This window comes from Pleurodeles waltl, chromosome 3_1 (assembly GCF_031143425.1).
Source record: "Pleurodeles waltl isolate 20211129_DDA chromosome 3_1, aPleWal1.hap1.20221129, whole genome shotgun sequence".
Taxonomy (NCBI): domain Eukaryota; kingdom Metazoa; phylum Chordata; class Amphibia; order Caudata; family Salamandridae; genus Pleurodeles; species Pleurodeles waltl.
In genome coordinates, this window is record NC_090440.1 from 800,414,585 (window position 1) to 800,436,549 (window position 21,965).

Sequence of the window (21,965 nt, forward strand, 5' to 3'; positions counted from 1 at the left end):
AATCAGGATTGGGAGATCCTTGCTGTCTTCCAGGAAACAGGAAAGTTGGGCGTTGACGACTTTTTCGATGACCTTGGCTGGGAAGGGGAGGAGGGAGATTGGTTGGTAGTTCTTCGGGTCGTCTGGGTCCGCCTTGGGCTTCTTCAGTAGGGCGTTGACTTCAGCGTGTTTCCAGATTTCTGGGAAGGTGGCTGACTCGAAAGAGCTGTTGATGGTGTTGCAGAGGTGGGGTGTGATAATGTTATTGCTTTATTGAAGATGTGGTGAGGGCAGGGGTCCGATGGGGATCCAGAGTGGATGGAAGCCATGGTGTTGGTGATGTCTTCTTTGTTGACGATGATCCAGGTGTGAAGGAGGTTGGTGTTGCTCAGGGCTTTGGGTTTGTGGGGGTCTGTGCTCTGTCGGTGGGTCTTGGGTTTGAAGCTGTTGTGGATTTCTTCTATCTTGCGGTGGAAATGGGTGGCGAGGACGTTGCAGAACTCCTGCAAGAGTGGGGGTTCGTTGGAGCAGGTCCTGGGGTTTGAGAGCTCTTTGACGATGCTGAAGAGTTCTTTACTGTTGTAAGCATTTGTGGCTATGCGGTTTTTGAAGTGGGTCCTTTTGGTGATGCGGTTCAGCTGGTGATGCTCGCGGATGGACTCCTTGATTGCGGAAGGTGGGGTCTGGTAGGATCCTGGTGCCAGGTCTTCTCCGTATTGCGACATTCTTGTTTGAAGTTCTGTAGGTCTGGGGTGAACCAGCTGGCCTTGGCGCTGTGGAGGGTGTTTGAGGGATTTTTTTGTGCAGAGCGAAGGTGTTGGCACAGTCTTCTAATCAGCGATGTAGGTCAGTGGCGGCTGTGTTGGGGTCCGAGGTTCCTGGCGGCGGGGCCTGGGCGACGGTGGAGATCAGTTGATCTGTTGAGATTTTGCTCCAGTTGCGTCGGGGGGGTTGCGTGCGGTGGTGGTGAGTGGTTGGTTTCAGGTAGGAGAAGTAGATGCAGCGGTGGTCTGTCCAGTCGAGTTCGGTGGCGTGGCTGAAGGAGACATGGCTGCTGGCAGGGAAGATGGGGTCGAGGGTGTGGCCTGCGGTGTGAATGGGCGATGTGACGAGTTGTTTGAGGTCGAGGTTAGCGAGGTTGTCCAGCAGGTGGTTGGTGTTGACGTCGTTGTTGTTTTCTAGAAGGAAGTTCAGATCGCCGAGGAGAATGTAGTCTGCCGAGGCGAGGGCCTGGGTGCTGACGATGTCGCCAATGGTATCGCGGAATTGTGCTTGGGGGCCCGGGGGTCTGTAGATCAGTGTTCCCTTGAGGGTGGTATAGTTGACGTAGATGTTGAAGTGGAGGTGTTCGGCGGTGTTGAGGGTGTCGTGGGTGCTGGTCGAGACTTTGATGGTGCTTTTGTGGACTACAGCGATTCCTCCTCCTGGCTTGTTGGTGCGGTCTCTCCTGGTGATCTTGTAGCCTTCAGGGATGGCAAAGGCTATGTCAGATTCAGAGGCCGAGTTCGTCCAGGTTTCAGTGAGGAAGGTGATGTCCGGTGATGTGTAGGTCAGCAGGTCCCAAAGTTCGATGGCGTGTTTGTGGATGGATCGGGCATTGAGTTGGCTGTCGGCCGGACTGTTGTGGTGCTTCAGGGTGCAGGTGTAGTAGCAGGCTTGGCAGGCGAAGGGTCCTTTGGTGTTCTTCGGGGTGGACTGGAAGCAGGTGGATGAGCGTCCTGGATTGAGGGTGTGGAGGTCGCTGGCAGAGTAACGGCGCGGACTGGCGCAGCCACCGCCATTAAGAAGGGGAGGTGGAAGGAAGGAGCAGCTGGGAGGCGGGAGCGAATGGGGGTGCAAGGGGGGCGGGCCGCAGTGATGCAGCAGCGGGAATGAGAGCGGCTCGGGGGAGCTGGAGGGCAAGGGGGGCAGAGGGGCACACAAGCAGCACAGAAAACCAGGAAAAAGGCGCAATATAGAGGTACAGAAAAACAAAAAATACAAAATTACAGAATAACAAATAAATTACCACTACGCTTACCACTAGACACTCTGCAGCAGCGAGGGTGGGGTGGGAGGACACGGGTACAGCAGGGTGGTGCTGTGCGCGCGGTGAGTGATTTCCTGGCCAAAAGGTCAGAGGTCACAAGTTCACCACCGCAAAGGTCAGTGATAAACTGGCGATATCAAAACCCACACCGTTACACCAAAAGAACATAGCCCATCACATCATGACCCACGAATCACCACGGCGGACATTCAACTGCGGTAAACCATTGGCGGTACATGCCACTGCACTCAAAATACACACACACACACATACAAAACACCACATTGGGCAATTTAAATAATTCACACCTGACACCCATACACACACCACACCACCACCACTATAAAACACCCACCCACATTACCCACAACCCTTTACGAATACAAATCATTGCCAACAGAGAGAGACAGCAAGAGCACTCACACAACCCGAGGCACATACCGCTCACACCTATACACTACTCACGCACCCCACATCACACACCCCAACACATTACCCTACACACCCTCACCTACACACCTTACACATCAACCATGGCACCACAAAGATACCCCCGATTCTCAGAGGAGGAGCTAAGGGTCATGGTGGAGGAAATCATCAGGATAGAGCCACAGCTTTTTGGCGCAATATCCATTGCTAGGAAGATGGAGCTATGCCACGGGGTCAACGCCGTGGGACAGCACCCAAGAACCAGGGATGACATCAGGAAGAGGTGGAATGACCTATGGGGGAAGGTACGTTCTATCGCAGCAAGACACCAACTCACTGTACAGAGGACTGCAGTGGACCCCCACCTCCTCCCCCACAACTAACAACATGGGAAGAGCAAGTCTTGGCAATCATGCATCCTGAGGGCCTGGCCGGAGTAGCAGGTGGACTGGACTCTGGTAAGTCAACCCTTTACTACTATCACCCCCCTACCTGTATGCCATCACATACCCCCACCCCCACTCCCATCAATCCACCACCTCCCACACACCCCACCATCACATCTCACTCATCCCAATGCCAAGCCCTGCATGCCATACCAATACATGGACACCACTCACAGACCTGCATGGACACCTGTCACTAAAGCATGTACACTAGAGAGGATCAGCTAACCCACCACATACCAACTAACGCAAATCAAAGCTGCTAGGGCAAATATAACCAAACAGGGCAACCCACTGATGCAAAATATGCCACACACAGAAACAATAACACTGCATCTACATCCCTGCAGGGGCCCCAGCCAATGTCAGCGGCAAAGAAGAGCTGGCACTATCCAGTCCCCCCACAGAAGAGGCCCACAGTGATGACAGCAACTCTGGTCACCTGGATCTGGATGACCAACCTGGCCCATCAGAGACCTCTGGACAGTCTGTTACCCAGGCCTCCCCCCTCAGGAAACACCACCACAGCACCCACCCAGCGTACCCAGACCTCTGTCCCCAGGACACATCAATCAGCAGTGTTTCCACCTCTACAGGGACCCCAGGCTACACCTCGCCCCCAAGACAATCAGGGACCTGGGGTCAGTGGCAGTGGACACACGGTTCAGGGTACAGAGGCACAGGACAACAGGACACTGGGAGGACTGCTGTGCGCAAGGGGGAGGACAGGCCCAGAGAACCGACTCTCCAGGAGGCACTCACCAACATAATGGGAGCATACCAACATACCCAGGATACGCCGGGCCAGATCCTGGCCCCTTGCAGGAGAACAGGCAGCTGCAGGAGGGACAGTACCTGAGGATCAGGGAGGACTTGCAGGCCATTAACACCACCCTGGTCTCCATTGCAGGGGAGCTGGCAGAAATGGCCAACATCATGAGGGAGGCAGTCTTACAACAGCGGGCCCCTGCCACTAGCCAGACATCTGAACTGCCTTCAGCCTCCGCTGCCGCTAGTGGACAGGATCCCCTCCACAGGACCAACAGGCCACCAGCACACCTACCCCTGCAGAAGGAGAACCACCCTGTAAAAGTTCCCTGCGTTCCAGGTATAAGCCAGAGACTATTGCCAAGACCCCCACTAGGAAATGAGACTCTCCTGATTGTCACCCTTGTGTCTCACTCAGTCACCCTGTCCACCTTAAACTGCCATTGCCCCCTTTCCAATGTCCCCTTGGACAATGCACCTGTGCTACCAATAGACTGGAACAATACCCTGGACTTTCCTCCATCATCACCCCAGCCCATTGCACTTGCCCCTCTACTTCTTAGCACTTAAATAAACACACTTTAAAAAATATAGAGTATGTTAAACTTATTTTAGTATGTATTGGTTTAACAATGTTCAAACATTGCAAATCAACTGTACAGTAATGTTCAAATAGGAAAGACCTGTAGTTGGCTGCAGTGATCACACCAGGAGCGTTAGTGGCGCTCAAGCACCTGCAAAATGAGTTGCCAAAGGGTACAGTGAGTGGGCATAGAAGTGGGAAATAACAGCATGCCAGTGACAAAGTTAAACCGTAAATTGAAAATGAAATATAAAGTAAGACTGTCTTACCTGTGTATCATTGAAAGTATTATCGAATCACTGCAGTTCTTTTGTCCTCTTCCTCTGCCTCCTCATCCTCACTGTCTGCAGGGTCCACTGCTGCCACATGGCCATCTCTAGCCTCGTCTTCCTGCAGAAAAGGCACATGGCGTCTCAGAGCCAGGTTGTGCAACATGCAGCATTACACGAATATCTGGCAAACCTTCTTGGGTGAGTAGCACAGGGATCCACCTGTTAGATGGAGACACCGAAACCTGGCCTTCAGGGGGCCAAAGGTACATTCGATAATCCTTCTTGTTCGCCCATGTGCCTCATTGTAACATTCTTCAGCCCTTATCCTGGGATTCCTCACAGGGATCAGTAGCCATGATAGGTTTGGGTAACCAGAGTCACCTGCAAATATCGAGGGACAACATTTAGCCACACACTATCCCATATGGCTCACACCATCCCCATACCCCAACATCTACTGGGTGGGAACCAAGGCTCACCTATTAGCCACACCCTATGCCTCTGTAGTTGGGCCATCACATTTGGGATACTGCTATTCCTCAGGATATAAGCATCAAACACCGACCCAGGATACTTAGCATTGACATGGGAGATGTACTGGTCCACCAAGCACACCATCTGGACATTCATTGAGTGAAAACTGTTTAGATTTCTGAACACCTGTTCATTTTGACGGGGGGCAAATGCAATATGTGTACCATCAATTGCCCCAATGACGTTGGGGATATGTCCCATTGCATAAAAGTCAGCGTTTACTGTGGCCAAATCCTCCACCTGGGGGAAACAATGTAGCTGCACATGTGTTTAATCAGGAAAGACACCACTCTTGTGAGCACTATTGAGAACATTGGCTGTGACATTCCTGCTGCCAACCCTACTGTCACTTAGAAAGTACCAGTTGCCAAGAAATGGAGCACAGACAGGACTTGCACAAGAGGGGGGATCCCAGTGGGGTGACAGATAGCAGATATCAAGTGGGCTCCAGTGGGAACATAGCTCTGTGATTGTGGCCCTGTCAAGTCTATAGGTGAGGATAATGTGCCTGTCCTCCATTGTTGTCAAGTCCACCAGAGGTCTATACACTGGAGTATGTCTCCATCTCCTATTCATCCGCAGCGGTAGCAATCTATGGGGCAAAAGAGTGAGGAGCCGGTCACAAACTGTACATCGTAGCCACAATAGTACAATGCATGATGTTAAATTACAATGTATAATTGGCATTTGTCCTGTATGTCCAATTTTGAACTGTGACGCAGTTATTATCCAGGGCCTGCCCCCCCCTGAAATGGCGTTCGCCTGTCCTGTGTGGAGGGACAGGTGGAAGTGAGGTCATTCCGCTGACGTTGTGTGCCGTTGCGGGAGGCAGTCGGGAACCGCCGTGCAACTCCTCATTGTACAGTGTCCAATGGTGATGTACTTCGGCGGTGACGGTATGCACCGCCACAGACGTGACCGCCATTTTCTATCTGATCACTCACTTGCTACCTGACCTTCAACAGGAGAGGACACACACTGCATGTGCTGCTGTGACCTGTGTCTGGAACCTACCATGGCTCCTGTGACTGGGGAAAGGACCCCTGCCTTCACCTCGATGGAGTTAGAGCGACTGGTGGATGGGGTCCTACCCCAGTGTGGACTGCTGTATGGGCCTCCAGACCAACAGGTGAGTACACTGTGAGCACGATGCGTGGGGCATGAATGCATGGAGTGGTGTGTGTGAAGGCCTCGTTTAGGGGGGGTGGGTGGATGTCACCTGGGCGGCTTGCAGCTCGTGTGCTGGGCCCTCTGTGTGCAAATGGCGATGTGAAGGTGTATGGTGGGCCATAAGTGTAACAGGTAGGACTGTTTGTCTAAATCTATTTTTCTGTGTGTATTTCCTCTGCAGGTCAGCGCCCATCAAAAAAAGGGTATATGGCATGCCATCGCCAAGGAGGTGCAGACCCTGGGGGTCTGCGGCAGGCAGAGCACCCACTGTTGGAAACGGTGGGAGGACATGAGACACTGGGCACAGAAGACGATGGAGGCCCAGCTGGGGATGGCCTCCCAATGAGGGAGGGGTGCCCGTCGAACCCTGACCCCCCTGATGGCCCACATACTGGTAGTGGCCTATCTGGAGCTGGATGGGTGCTTGAGGGCATCACAGCAGCCACCAGGGGTTGAGTACAGTTCCATCATTACAACTTATGCATGGTAGGGGGGTACCCGGGTGGGAGATGTCAGTGGTTGCCCTTAGGCCAGGCCTGACATTGCACAGTAGGTCCCATGTTGGCCAGGGTTCTGAAGTGATAATCCTAGCTTGTAAGCATCCACTACTGGTCAGGGCTGTGTGGGTCTAAGGTGTGCTGCAGTTGGCGGTATGTGCCCCTCCCCATGCCCTGGTGGCTAGCATTATTACTGGTAGTGCATTGATTTGTGCGTAGGGCTGTTCCCTGTGTGTGAACGTGGTGTGCACACCAACGGTGGTGTTGGAGCAGCCATTAACCAAGTGTATCCTCTGTCTCTTCCCCCCCTTTTTTGTTTTATCACCCTGTCCATATGTGCATTAGCATCATCTGGCAGAGGAGCAGAGGCACTGGCGACGGAGGGAGCTGCATCCCACAGGACCCAGGAGGAAGAGTTCACCGATGCCAAGGGAACCAGTGGGAACCACATTGGAGACAGGAGGGGACAGTTCGGACACAGATACTTCCTCCGATGGAAGCTCCCTGGTGGTGGTGGACACTTTGTGACCACCCCAGCTACAGGTACAGCTGCCACCCCCTTACCAGCACTGCCATCCCAGCAGCCCCTCAGCGAGTTTCCTGTGCCCACTCACCCAGGAGGGTGGGCATCTCCTTCGCCCCAGGCACCTCAGGCCCTGCCTCAGTGAGCCCTGAGTGAGGAGGCTATTGACCTCCTGCGATCCATCTCTGTAGGGCAGTCAACCATTGTGAATGCAATCCAGGGGCTGGCAGCCCAAATGCAACAGACAAATGCATTTCTGGAGGACATTCACACTGGCATGGTGGCCCAACAGAGATCAATCCAGTCTCTGGCCTCCTCTCTGATGGCAGCCATTGTCCCTGTTTCTACCGTCCCCACTCCATCTTCCTCTTCCCAGACCCATTACCCTCAATCCCAACCTATCCCAAGCACACAGGCAGATGAGCAGGCACACAAGACAACACACAAGAGTGGCACAGGCAAACATAAGCACCAGACATCATCCCACAGGCCTCACACAAACACAATCCAGATGTAGACATACCAACATCCACTGCCTCCACTGTGCCCCCTCCTCCTCCACCTCCCTCCCAGTTCCGTCTACACTCACACTTGCATGCACTGCACCATCATCCACTACCAGCATCACCACCACACCTAGCAGAACACACACCTCACTTGCAGACACCACTACAGCAGCCATGCACACGTCCCCTGTGTCCTCTCCCAATGTGTCTGTCCCCCCTCCCAAGGTACATAAACGCAAGCACTCAGACACTCAACAGCACTCCACCTCACAACAGCATCCAGCCCATGCATCTGCACCCAAACACAGCAGACAGACACCTCCTACAACCAATCCCTCTTCCTCCACTCCCAAACCTCCCTCTTCCCGCCCCAGTGTCCCTAAGAAGCTTTTTCTCTCCACCATTGACCTCTTCCCTCCCTCTCCCCCCATCCTTCATGTCTGGCCAGGGTGCCAAAGACCCAGGCAAGCACCTCGGCCACCCAGTGCACGGGACCACTAGTCTCCACATCCACTAAAGGTGGGAAAGGATCCAGGGCACCAGCCAGCCTCAAAGAAAGTGTGCCTGCTCCAGCTGCCGCCCAGAAGGGCAAGGAGACTGCCCCAGCAGCTGTCCGGAAGGGCAAGGAGCCTGCCCCAGCTGCTGCCCGCAAGGGCAATGATGCTGCCCCAAGTGCTGCCAGGAAGGGCAGGGAGCCATCCCCAGCTGCTGTCAGGTAGTGCAAGGAGTCATCCCCAGCTTCTGCCAGCAAGGGCAAGTGGCCTGCACCAGCAGGCAGGAAGGACAAGGGGCCTGGTGCAGGGACTCAGCTGGAGCCCCCACCACCAACCATGGTTATGCAGCCGTCCAAGGCTGCAGGCTATGGGCTGGAGCTTCCCCTTACCACCAGCAGCGGCACCGCCACCACCAGCAGTGGGCAGCCATCCGAGGCTGAACGGGATGGGCTGGAGCTTCCCCCCACCACCACCAGCAGCAGCAGCACCACCACCAGCAGTGGACAGCCGTCTGAGGCTGCAGTGGATGGGCTGGAGCTTCCCCCATCACCACCAGCAGCAGCACCGCCACCACCAGCAGCAGCACTGCCACCACCAACACCAACACCAGTGAGCAGCCATCCAAGGCTGCAGGGGAAAGGGTGGAGCCTCCATCCACCAGCGGTTGCAGCAGCACCACTACTACCACTGAGCAGCCATCACTGCAGGTGGACAGGGTGCAGTCCTACCTCCATGGGCTTCTGTGCGGCCTGTCCCCTGCAAATCCTGTGGGAATGACACCCATCTGAGAGACTGTGACCTTGCACTCCTCAGGATCAGAAGCGCAGGGCACAATGCCCCTTCCAGAACCAGTGGGTAAGCCACCCACTCACCCCATCCTCCCCAGGATCAGAAGCACATGGCAATTTGCCCCCTCCAGAACCAGTGGACAAGACACCCACTTGAGAGACTGGCCTTGCACTCTCCAGGACAAAGAGCAATAGGCATGTTGCCCCCTCCAGAGCATGTGGGCAAGACACCCACTTGAGAGACTGTGGCCTTGCACTCCCCACGACCAAGCACGGCATGTTGCCCCCTCTAGGACCAGTGGTGTTGTTCCATCTGCCAGCTGAGGTTCCCCCCTGGCCCTCATCCCCCTGAGGTACCTGCCTATTTTCCAACTGATGCCCCTGCAGTGTTCTCTCAGTGTTGTTGCAGGTGACAAGTGGGGCCTTGGACTTTGGCCTGTGGCTCACGCACAATATGGATTGGGCAGTGTCCCTTGAACTGTTCATATGTATATAGCATTAGATTTATTTTTCGTATTTCTGCCGTATTTATTTTATTTCACTCACTTTTCATCAATTCATGTAGTGCTTGCATTATTCCTGAGGGGTACGGGGTAATTATTCTTTATTATTATTGCATCTGATTGAGTGTATGGTGTTGAGGGTGGGAGTGTGTGTTGTGCACGTGTGTGTCACTCTCTTTTTCCTCCCTCCCTCCCTCCCTTGTGTGGAAGGCGGCTGTACTCACTGTGGTCGTCTTCGCCGTCGTTGGGGTTTGTGGTGGAGCAGGACGTGGAAGAGCAAGGGGAAGATCTGAAGTTCAGGCTCCATGGCGGCGTGGTTGTACCCTGTGTCTCCCAAGGTGAGTCCTTTCCCTTCTGAGCTCAGATTCCACCAGGCTTTTGATGTCGTTGGTACCGCCCCGCAAAAGGCGGCAGATTGGGTTGTCATTATATGGTGGGCGGAACATTGACTTGACGCTGTAGGCGGCTACTGCTGTGGTGGCTGTTGTTTCCGCCCTGGCAGAAGGTGTGGTAAAGTGGCTGTCTATCTGAGTTCGCACCACCATGGTCATAATTTGGCTGGAGTTACCGCCAACCTGTTGGCGGTATAACCGCCACTTTATCACTGATTGCCAGGGTTGTAATGAGGGCCAGAGTGTCTTATCAAGTCATATCCACATGCATTTTTCTTCTTATGAGGAGCCACAACCCTGTCAACCTTAGTGCAAAAAGTCTACCATGATATTAACAACAACTGTCTCTGCCTCCCCCTTCTCTGTGTGAGTTATCAGTGTGACTAGCCAATCGCCTTCAGCCGCAGCATATGACCCTTGAAGATGCATGCTGCCTTGGATATAAACTGAGAACCTTAACAGTAGCCCTTCAATACCATGACCTTCCGTGCTAGGCAGATCTATCAGGCATGTGTGCTCATCCAACTATACTGGTCTGAGAGAATATCACAGTGGATGGGTATCACCTTTAGTACTTTCCGTGAAGCACAGAATAACATCCCATGCATGGGCTATGAAATATTTCTGCAGGTCTGCAGGCTCCCCCCTATGAAGCAATGTGCTCTCTGCCAGGCTTATTGAGCATGCCCAGGCTGCTAGTGAGAGGGCAGCCCGTTGCTCTAGTGTATTGTGATATTATATTTGGCCAATAACAGGGTCATGTCCAGGTATCTGAGTGCGGGCTGTTTCTCAGCAGAGCGGGGAACAGTCCCGGGAGCACTCCGTCAGATGAGGTAGGTACCAGGGGGTCAATTTTGCCAAACAGTATATTTATTATTTGTGCCCAAGAAGCAGACAACAGGGGAAAGGACCAGAGCATGTGTAGGAGGCCCACATCCAGAAGGGAGCACCGGGGCAAACTGTGCCTGTTCCACTGATGATTTTATCAATACAGGCCAGCATGAGATAAGCGCTGTTTGAAATGTTAAACTGAATTTACTTGCAGCAGGCCCCCTTGGGTATTTTATGAGGATATTCCAGTATCTTAACCCACCCCTTATTGTGGAATTGTCTGGCAAGTTCATTCTCCCATGGTGGTCGGAGGTGTGATCGTGAGCAGTTGATATGGTGCAGGAATGCTATATACAGCCATTGTACCTGTGTGCTCCAGGGGGTATACTTCAAAGATTAGGAGAATCATGTATTGGGTTCTACACTGTATGTAGAGGGACTGTAGGATATGATTTTATGTGAGAAACTGGCCAGGTGGTAGTTCATAGTCCTTCACTAGTGTCTGGAAGTCTATCAGCTCCCCATTCTGGAACAATTTCCCGACTGTGGAGAGCCCAGCAGCATGCCAGTGCTGAAGACGCCCGAGCCGAATGCATCCCTTTGCAGTTGACATGCCAAAGAGGGGCGCAACAGGAGCCAAGGTGGCCACCCTGGGTGTTACTGTATTAGTCCTGGATAAACATGTAGCCATTACTTGGAGCAGACCAGTGGCCCGAAGGTCCAGGCACAAAGAAGAAGCAACAGATAGTGCAGCCAATCTGTGTATTCTGCCATTGTCAGCCCAGGCTCATACAGGTACTGACCAAAGAGCCAACAGGCCATCCATTGCAACTGGGCAGCAAGGTAATAGTGCTTAAAGATCGAGAGGGCCAGTGCACCTGAAGCCACTGGGAGTTTTAGCATTGCAAATGAGACCTGTTGCCTCTTGGTGCCCCATGGTAGGGTGGCCAGCTGTGAGTCCAGCTGTTCACAGAAGGATCGCAGGAGGAGGCAAAGAAGATTAGCAATGTAATAAAGAAATTGGTATAACAACACAATTTTTACAGCATAAAGCAGTAGTAATGATGACCAAAATGTAATTTGTGACTGGAGTGTTTGCTGCACTTTGCCCTAGTTTCCACCACGCAAATCATCCAGGGTATGATAGACAGCAATCCCGAGGTATCGGAACATGTCCAGTTGGAACCTTATCCTAGTTTCCAGTAGCAGGGAAAGTGGGGGGTCACCCACCTGTTGGGTGTGAAAATGCAGGATTTTGCCCAATTTTCCTAAAGGCTCAATAGGGGTCACAAAGTCAGAGAAGACCTGTGATACAGCGGAAAAATCTGTATCAGTGTCTCTGACATATAACAGTAGGTCTTCTGCATGTAATGATACTGCATGCACTACTCCTCTGACCTATTTCACTCAGGCCACTCCCAGCAAGAGCAGATGATCTGCCAGAGGGTCCATGGCCATGGTGAAAAGCAACAGCGAGAGGGAGAAGCCCTGTCATGTGCCTCTACATACTGGCCACGTGTCCAAGATGCAATTCCCAGTCCTCACGCTAGCCGTAGGAGAGGTGTATATGATCTGTTACCATTTTTCCATAAACGGCCTATTTTAGAGAGGCTTAAGACTTTGTGCATATAGTCCCAGTGCAGAGAGTCAAAGGACTTTTCCAGTCAACGTGGAATTGTGATGCTGGTTCTGCATGAGCGTGCCATAGCCTAAATTGATTAGGAGAGTGCAGTACAAAACCCGCTTGGTCTTCATGTATGAGATCAAGTAATTCTTGAAGGAGATGAAATGTGAGCAATTTAGTTAAGATCTTAAGTCAGTGCTGAGGATGAATAGCGGGTGGTATGATGCTGGATCTGTGGGGTCTTTACAAGGTTTCAGTAGAGTTGCGATTACAACATTGAAGGTCGGTTGCAGCGTAGCCTCAGAGTAGGCAAGGACATATAATACCATTAATTTAGGAGCAAGGGCAGGGGTGAATCCCACATAAAAGTCATCCAGAAGTCCATTTGTACCAGGGGTTTCCCCCAAGGTATAACTCTTAAAAACAACAGTATCTTGTGGGCAGTAAGAGGATGCTCGGGCTTTAGCGATAACCTAGGGAGACAGGTGGTAAAGTGATCAAATAAGTTGTCATATAGAGGGGGATGGATGCTTTATAATAGCCATGGAAGGCAGTGTGAACCTGTTTAGTGATATGTTGGTCAATGGCTGAAATACCCCCCCCGGGTGCGTATGTCAGCCACTGACCGACACCAAATAGGGCTCAAAAGGATCCTCTAGTGCAAAGCACCATAGGATTCCTTTTTATTTTCCCCCTGGGGAGTCACAGAATTTCTTCCACGTCTCTCCCCGCCCCCCTCCCGCCCATCTGTGATTTCATGGGGAGGGAGAACACAACAGGTAAGTGCTCCTCCGTCATCAATTGGGGGTTGGGGATACCACAATGCCTCCCCAGATGTCAGGGATGTTTTGTTGGAAAAAGGAGAGTCTCACATTTCCAATGATGCCTTCCTGGCACCGTTTCCTGGCCATGGATTGGGGTGCACCAGTGACCCATGGCTAGGAAACGGCACTAGATGCCAGGGACGCCAGGTGGAGGGGTTGGCCCTCCAAGAGGAATCACTCCCCTCACCCACACCTGAACCGTTATTTTGAAAAAAGTACTGTCTCTTTTCACTGGTGGGGGTGTGATTGCCACTCTCCAGGGGGTGATATGTAAAAAGAAATATATAAAAAAGCGAAGAAATTGACAGGGGGTCCGCCCTCCTGGTCATGGACTGCGACCCCCCTGTGGGGCCTAATTTTTAAAAATAAATTTGTGGTTTCCCTGGAGGGTGCTGTGGCTGAAGGGGACTGGGGGGAGTGCAGCGCTGTATCTGAAGGGGGTAGGGGGATGGGGGCGCTGTGTCTGAAGGGGGTCAGAGGTAGGGGGATGGGGTGCTGTGTCTGTAGGGGTTGGGGGTGGGGTGATGGGACGCTGTGGCTGAAGGAAGGTGGGGTGGGGGAGGGGCTTGCTGGGGGGTGGGAAAGTCATCTACCGGTGACAGGGAAGAAATTTCCTGTCACCGGTAGCCTTTCTGCCATGGTTTTCATGGCGGTGCTACCGCCGCGGAAACCATGGTGAAAATACAGCTCCTAATACCGCTGGCAGTCTTCTGTGGACTGCCGGATCGGAGATGATCATCTCCAGCCCGTCTGTTCTGACCACCATGGCGGTATGAGTGGAGATGTGGCAGGTTGGCAAAGGCCAACCCGCAACACACATAGGGGGTCATTCTGACCCTGGCGGCCGGTGACCGCCAGGGTCACCGACCACGGGAGCACCGCCAACAGGCTGGCGGTGCTCCCGAGGGCATTCTGACCGCGGCGGTTCAGCCGCGGCCAGAAAGGGTAAACCGGCGGTCTCCCGCCGGTTTACCACTGCCCTTGTGAATCCTCCATGGCTGTGGAGCGCGCTCCGCAGCCATGGGGATTCTGACACCCCCTACCGCCATCCTGTTCCTGGCGGGTCTCCCGCCAGGAACAGGATGGCGGTAGGGGGTGCCGCGGGGCCCCTGGGGGCCCCTGCAGTGCCCATGCCCATGGCATGGGCACTGCAGGGGCCCCCGTAAGAGGGCCCCGCAAAGTATTTCAGTGTCTGCTAAGCAGACACTGAAATACGCGACGGGTGCAACTGCACCCGTCGCACCCCTGCAACTACGCCGGCTCAATTCTGAGCCGGCGTCCTCGTTGCAGGGGCATTTCCTCTGGGCCGGCGGGCGCTCTTTTGGAGAGCGCCCGCCGGCCCAGAGGAAATGTCTGAATGGCCGCCGCGGTCTTTTGACCGCGGTGCGGTCATTCAGCGGCGGTACCTTGGCGGACGGCCTCCGCCATCCGCCAAGGTCAAAATGACCCCCATAATGTGGCAGTCTACACCGCCAGTGTATTGAAGGGGGCACTGCCACATATACCCTGGTGGTCAAAAGGCCACCAGGGTTAAAATGAGGGCCAATATCTTGTTTGCTGATTGATTATTTTCAGATCTCATACTACAGATGTGAAAACAATCATCATACATTAAATTGTGTCCTGTACTCCTTTTCAATAACATTGGTTATGATAAATGTTCCTAATTAAATTTGCATAATTTCAAAGCAAGTAGAAATGTTGGTGAATAAGTCCCATAGGACTTTTGTTTGACTTATTATACTTACACTGGTTCTCATGGACAGTCAGGGTGCTCCTTGTGTAGTACACATAAGATCTCGAATAAGCACTTCAAAATCCAGTCAAGCCTTTAACATTTTGTCACAGAGGGTACTCCATGACAATGTGGCATATGGTCTGTCCACCAGTATGTATAGTTTGGGGACTAAAATGCACTTGTCAATTGACAAACAGAACACCTACCATGCTCTGACAGCATATAAAGGTGTCGAGGAGGCCATAAGAACATCCATGATTTTCTGAAGTGGAAGAACTAAAGTTGTGCATCTCATTGCTTAACAAAGCAGTGGCCCGTGGACAGGTGGTATCCATGCTCAGCAATTAAAAGGTTTACCTAATAGCAGCTCCACCTTAGTCAATTTCCCAGTACTTCACTTTTGCATAGTACAACATAATCTTCGCCCTCTTTCCCTGCTTCGAGCAGACTTTACAATGACAACATGGTTGAGCCTTTTTAGGTGTTTCAGTAGTGTGATCAGCAAAAGTGTCACTCCTGCAGCCTTGCCACCTCCTCCAGAACATATTAACTGGAGGCTGCTGGTTCTGTAGCAGTAAGACTTTCAGTGACGGACAACTGAAAGTCAAGGAAAGACATGAGTCTTCCTGTGGTTGTCTGACAATAAACAACATACGTATTGCATGTTGTCTTCTGCATCAAATGGATAAACAGTTTCTTGTACAAAGTACAAGTTTTATGACTCACATTGTATGGCTGAAGAACCTGCTCATTCTTAGCCACTTCACATGTGTACTTGTTGTAATCAAGTATACAGGTGGGCTTGTTAACTTCGGCCATCTGACCCCAAACCGTGACTGGGGAAGTGCTCTCATAATGAATTGTAATGAGCATGTAAACATCACGCCTATCCGAAAACTTGACTGTGAATAGGTTATTAGAATGCAACGCAGTGCTCTGGGATTTCTGGAGCTTCTTTCAAACAAGCTGCTGCGGGAATCTTTTGCATCAACAACAAACTGTGCCACTGGCCACAGTGACACCTTTGTACATCTCACTGAACAGCTCTACTCCTCAAACTGTCCACATAAAGGCTATAACCTTTTTGAAGGAGTGGCTGGGCAAGCTCCCATACAATCTTTCCTGTGACCCTGAGTTCCCACACGTATCCCGATAAGAGAGGTATCCTACTTGTACGGATAGCACTAGAGAAAAGGCACAAAAAGCCCTAAATCCGCTATGTTGGGAGATAGGGGTAGCTGTGGTATTTGGGGCTGCGCTGTGGTGCCACCTATGCAGACCTACAAACCAGAGACATTTTTTAAAACTAGACAACCAAGGGAGTCTGGGGTGGTATACCTTGCATGGATCCCACAAGGTTTTCTTACCCACAATGCTCTACAAACCTCAAACTCTGAATGAAATCACACATTCACATTCCATTTCTGTGATGTAAAGTTCCGGAATCTGCAGGAATCCACAAAATTCCTTCCACTCTGCATTACCCCATACAAATGCTGTCCCACATGTGTTGCTGGGCCTAGTGCCCTCTGCAGGATTGGCTCAAACTAAGGTCAATGGGAGCCCTCACAGACCTTGGTTTGATCTGTTTCTGTCATGGGCGCTAGGCCTACCCACACAAGTGAAGTACTATTTTTATCTGGAGACTTGTAGCTCACCGTAGATTCCAGAACCTTTGATCACAGAACTGTGAGGAAAATGTGCTTTTTTTACTTCGAGTTTGAGGTGGGCAAAGAATTCTGTTTAAAAAAATTTGGTGGGAGCCACACACGTTAGCCCACATTGGATAACCATAGGTGTACACTTTTAAAAAATGTACAGTTTGGCTAGGTTTCCCTAGGTGCTGGCCTAGCTAGGGTCCAAAATCTAGACCTACCCACATTGGGAAAAAAGGGCCAGTTTTTGGTGAAAAAATGTGTTGCGTCCATGTTGCATTTTGAGTAATTTAATGTTGTAGGCACTAGGTCTACCCACACAAGTGTGACACCATTTTTATCTGGAGACTTGTGAAAGCATAGAATACTAGAACATTTGTTATTACCAATTGGATTTTGCTGCATTTGTGTATTTCAAATGTAGACCAGTTTATAAGAAAGATGGCATTTGAAAAATCCCCTTCAAATCATGTGGTAGTATGGGTACCCACAAATGCAGAGATGCAGAAATAACCACTGCTCCTAACCTCTATGTCTGGTGCCCATTTCTTAAACACAGAAGTGTTAGACCTGACAGCCTTGTGGTAGTCTTCCCCCAACATTTTGCCTGCCTGCCTCCATTATTCGGATTTCTGTTTTGCTGCTAACCAGTGCTAAAGTGCTTGTGCTCTCTCCTCTAAACATGGTAACATTGGATCCTACCCAATTGGCATATTTAATGTTCCTGTACATCCCTAGTAAAGTGCACTAGATGCATCCAGTGCCTGTAAATTAAATGCTACTAGTGGGCCTGCAGCACTGATTGTGCCACCAACATAAGTACCCCCTTAACCAAAGCTTAGTCATGCCAATGCAAAGCCTGTTTGTGTAGTTTCACTGCCACTTCGACTTGGCATTTAAAACGACTTGCCAATGCTTAAACTTCCCTTTTATTGCATATACGTCACACCTAAGGTAGGCCCTAGGTAGCCCATAGGGCAGGGTGCTATGTAAGTAAAAGGCAGGACATGTGCTTGTAGGTTTTACATGTCTTGTTAGTGAAAAACACCCAAAGTTGTTTTGCACTATTTTGAAGCCTGCTCCTCTCATGGGCCAGCATTGGATATTCCCTTATTTACTTTTAAGTGGTAATTTCTGACCTAAAGAAAGTTGCATTGTCATGTTTGTTATGGCTGGAACTGTAATGAGAAAACATGCTTACTGGTGAAGTTGGATTTAACATTACTATTTTATAAATGCCACTTTTAGAAAGTCAGCATTTCTCTGCACTTACTGTTCTCTGTGCCTTACAGCCTGTCTCCAATCCACATCTGATTTGTGCTGGGTGACATCTCCCCTTGTGCATTCCATCCAGACAGCCATAAACACAGGACAATCAACTGCATCTGCATTCATCTGCATACTGATAGGTCTTCCTGGGCAGGAAGGATGGAGGAGCTCTCACTTACACTTCAAAGGGTAGTTACCTGATCCCACAAAGGACTCATAACCCCCCACAGATCTAGCAGACACGACTGGGCTGAAAGGGGAACAGGTGCACTTCTAAACCACTCTTCCCCCCCCACTTCAAAGCCACATTTGGGTATGTATACGGAGTCTGTGACCCCGTAAAATCAGATTCTTCTGGACCTACAACTGGACTCTGTAGGAAGGATTGCGGTGCTGCTCAAAGGACTCATCTGGATTGCTTTTCTGGAAGGACTGTTCTCCTGCTTGTTGCCCTGCTGCTCCCTGACTCTGCTGGAAGTACTTTGCCTTTCTCCCACAAGTGATCTCCCAGGGCTTGTCAGCCTGCCTCCTGCTAAGAAGTCTCAGGGTCATCAAAGACTTCACCTAAGGGAGAAAATCCACAGTGCCAGAAAAATTGACACAACGCTTGCAGGATCGACACAGCACCTGTCTCGCGGCTGAAATATCACTGCAGCACCTACAAAATCAATGCAGTGCCTGCTTCATCATCATAGTGTGTTTGGATTTTCCAGGCATCATCCCTGAGCATCAATTTGTCATACAATTACACACCACGGTGAGGAACCAAGGCTGCATGTCGGGAAATCGATGTATCCTTTTGCCTGCGAGGAAAGAATCAATGCATCTCCTCCGCCGCACCTGAAAAATCAACGCATTGTTTTACTTTCCCACCTCCTCTGCAGCCCCGAGCGTCGTTTTGTTTTATGCATCCCAGGTACTCTGTGCTAAAGAGATGCATCCATTGTTTCCTATGGGTTAAGACTTACTTAAACCTCTTGAAAGTGACATCCTGACTTGTGCATATTGGATTTGTGTCATTTTGGTCTTGTTTTATTCAGATGAATATTATCTATTTTTCTAAACTGGTGTGAAGTACTTTTTGTGGTGTTTTCACTGTGTTACTATATGATTTATTGCACAAATACTTTACACATTGCCTTCTAAATTAAGCCTGCCACAGAGTTAGGTTCTGTTGTGTCTTACCCTGATTAGTATTGTGGTCCCTACTGGAATAGGGTGCATACCTTTGCCAACTAGAGAGCTAATTTCTAACAATTAGTTTTCTTGATACCCATTTTCCACTCTACCTGTTTCACTATAAGAATTAGTCTATACTCGGTACTCAATGAAGAACCATTGTACGGTTCAGCTCGGTTATCAGGTCTAGGTACCTTGGATTTTTGGAAAACCTACACAGCCTATATATACCTGCAACCAGAAGCATCTACTAGACGTAATGGTATATTGCTTTTGTAAATCGGCCATCATGACAATGTAAATGTTGTCACAAATGCCGTTTTTTCAGGGGAAAAAACACGATGAGTGCCACGCATATCAGCATGCCCTGTATACCCCTAGGTGTCTAGTTTAAAAAAATGTAGAGGTTGGCTAGGTTTCTCTGGGTACTGCCTGAGCTAAGGTCCAAAATCTAGAGCTACCCATAGTAGAAAAAAAGGGTCAGTTTTCGGTGGAAAAACATGATGAGTCCTTGTTGCGTTTTTGGCTGTTTCCTGTAACGGCCACTTGGCATCCCTACACGAGTGAGGTACCATTTCTATCGGACGACTTGTGGGAGGACAGAATAGTGGAAGACTGGTTACTTCCTTTTGGATTTTGCTGAATTTGTGCCTTTCAAATGTAAGCTAGTGTATAAAAAATATGACGTTTAGAAAAATACCCTCTAAATTATATGTTAGTATGGTTACATACAAATTCAGAGATGTACAAATAACCACTGCTACTAAACATCATATCTTCTGCTCAATTTTAGGTTTCCTTGATACAAATTGTTCCTATTTCGCTATATGAATTGATCTATATTAAGTACTCAATGAAAAACCATTGTATAGTGAAGCTCAATTGTTAGCTCTGGGTATCTTGGGTGCTTAGACAGCCAACAAATACTACATAGCCCTACAACCAGAAGGGTCTAGTGGACATAGTGGCGTATTCCTTTTGTGAATTGGCCATCATGACAAAAAGTTACAGATGAAAATGTTGTCACAAATGCTATTTTTTCCTACTCATTTTTATTATTTCTTTATTTCATCTTTTATTTTCCTTTGGAAAACCTTGAGTGACCTGCACATATGAGTCCTTGCTGAATTTGCAATTTTTCTACTTTTTAGAAATGTACAGATTTTCTGGATCACCCATGGGTTTCACACTGGTTTCCACCACAAACTGGAAGAAGGTTTAGAGTAGGGGTGGGTGAAGAATTCCACTCTGCCGGCAGAGTTTGCAGAGTTTTCCCCACTCAGCGCACGGCCCTCCATGTGGAGTTCTGAAAAACTCCCCGAAGTGACGCGGAGAGGATTTTTTTCTCTTGTGCGACACATCAATGTTAAGTTGGTGAGCGCGAGCCAGAGAAATTGCTAAGTTTGCGAGTGCAAGTGAAATTTCTCAACACGGGCGTCATGGTAGTTCGCTACCGCTCTCATTGAGAAAGCTGCTGCTCACGTTGAGGAAGCTGCACCTCAAGTAGAAAATCTTCTCGAGCGACAGAAAGAAGTAAGGGCCCCCTTACGCTCCACGTGATGCCATTTGTTCAGATTTTACTGCATGGGAGAAACCCCCCGACACTGAAAATCAGCACAAACAGCACAACTTACCCAACCTTCAACGATTGCAGAGCTCCACATAGCATGGTGGAGTTTTTTCGGTACTTTGCAAATTTCCACGTAGCAGAACTCTGCAAACTCTCCCAGGCCTAGTTGAGAGCACAAAAAATAGGAAAAATAAGTTACCTCTTAGAAAAATGCTAAAACTGTGACACAAAATGAGGGTTTTTGATTCAGCTCTGCATGTTCCTGAAACTTGGGAAGATGGTGACTTTAGTACAGTAAACAGTTTGTGGATGCCCTTTTTAGGGGGAAAAACGAACAGTTATCTGGAACATTTTTTCCCTCTTTTTTTTAACTAAAAATGTTGCTATATTTTGGCTATTTTCTCAGTCCCCTCATGTGAATCTACAAACCCTTATTACATTGAGAATCGCCAGGATGTTGGAAAAAGGGCACAAATTTGGCATAGATACCATATGTGAAAAAATGTTTTGGAGCCCTAAGCACAAACTGCCTGAAATAGCCAAAACAAAGGCACAGCACTGGGTGGGAAGGCCCAGCAGCTAAGAGGTTAATCTCGGTCTGCAAATGGGGTGTGCTCCCTGGTTGCAGCAGGGAGATTGTAAGCAGGGTAGAGTCGATCAACCTTGAGGTGACGAGTCTTGTCTACCTGCAGCTCGCCTTGTCCCCATCATTATGGGATTTAGCCCGGTAAGCAACATGGCCATGACAGTGAAGCAGTTCCTCTGTATCGAAGTAGCAATTTCGGGCTTTTCCTAGTTCTTCTATTTTGTTGGGTGAGTCCTCCACAGCGCATTCCAGCTGCTGTAGAGAGGCATCGCCCATGAGTACGTCTCAAGTCAGAACTGTACGTATGCCCACTGACGTTGTTATGCCCAACCCTATCTAACTTTAAGTGCCTCCCACTCCACAAAAGGGGAGGAAGCAGTGCCCCTGTTCTCCTGAAAGTTTTTTATCAGTGTGGTCTTGTAACATCTGATAGAGCAGCGTGTCCTCCAGCATTGTGACCTCTAGTCTCCATGTGGGGACAGGAGAAGGTGGGACACACCAGGCTACCTTGGTGGCCATATAGTCGTAACAGTCATATGTAGGCAGGCAGTGCAGACAAATATGTCCAGGTGAGAGTCAAATATATGGTCTGGGGAGTAGAAGGAGAATTCTTGCCGGGTAGGGTAATTAAGGCGCCAGGTATCAGCCAGAGCTCAGTGAATCAGCCATTGTCAGAGCATATCAGAGGCATGTAATACAGGGAATTGTGGGAGGGGAGGTGTCGATCTGTCAAGCCAGGCATCTAAGACTGCATTGAAATCTCTCCCCATAACCCA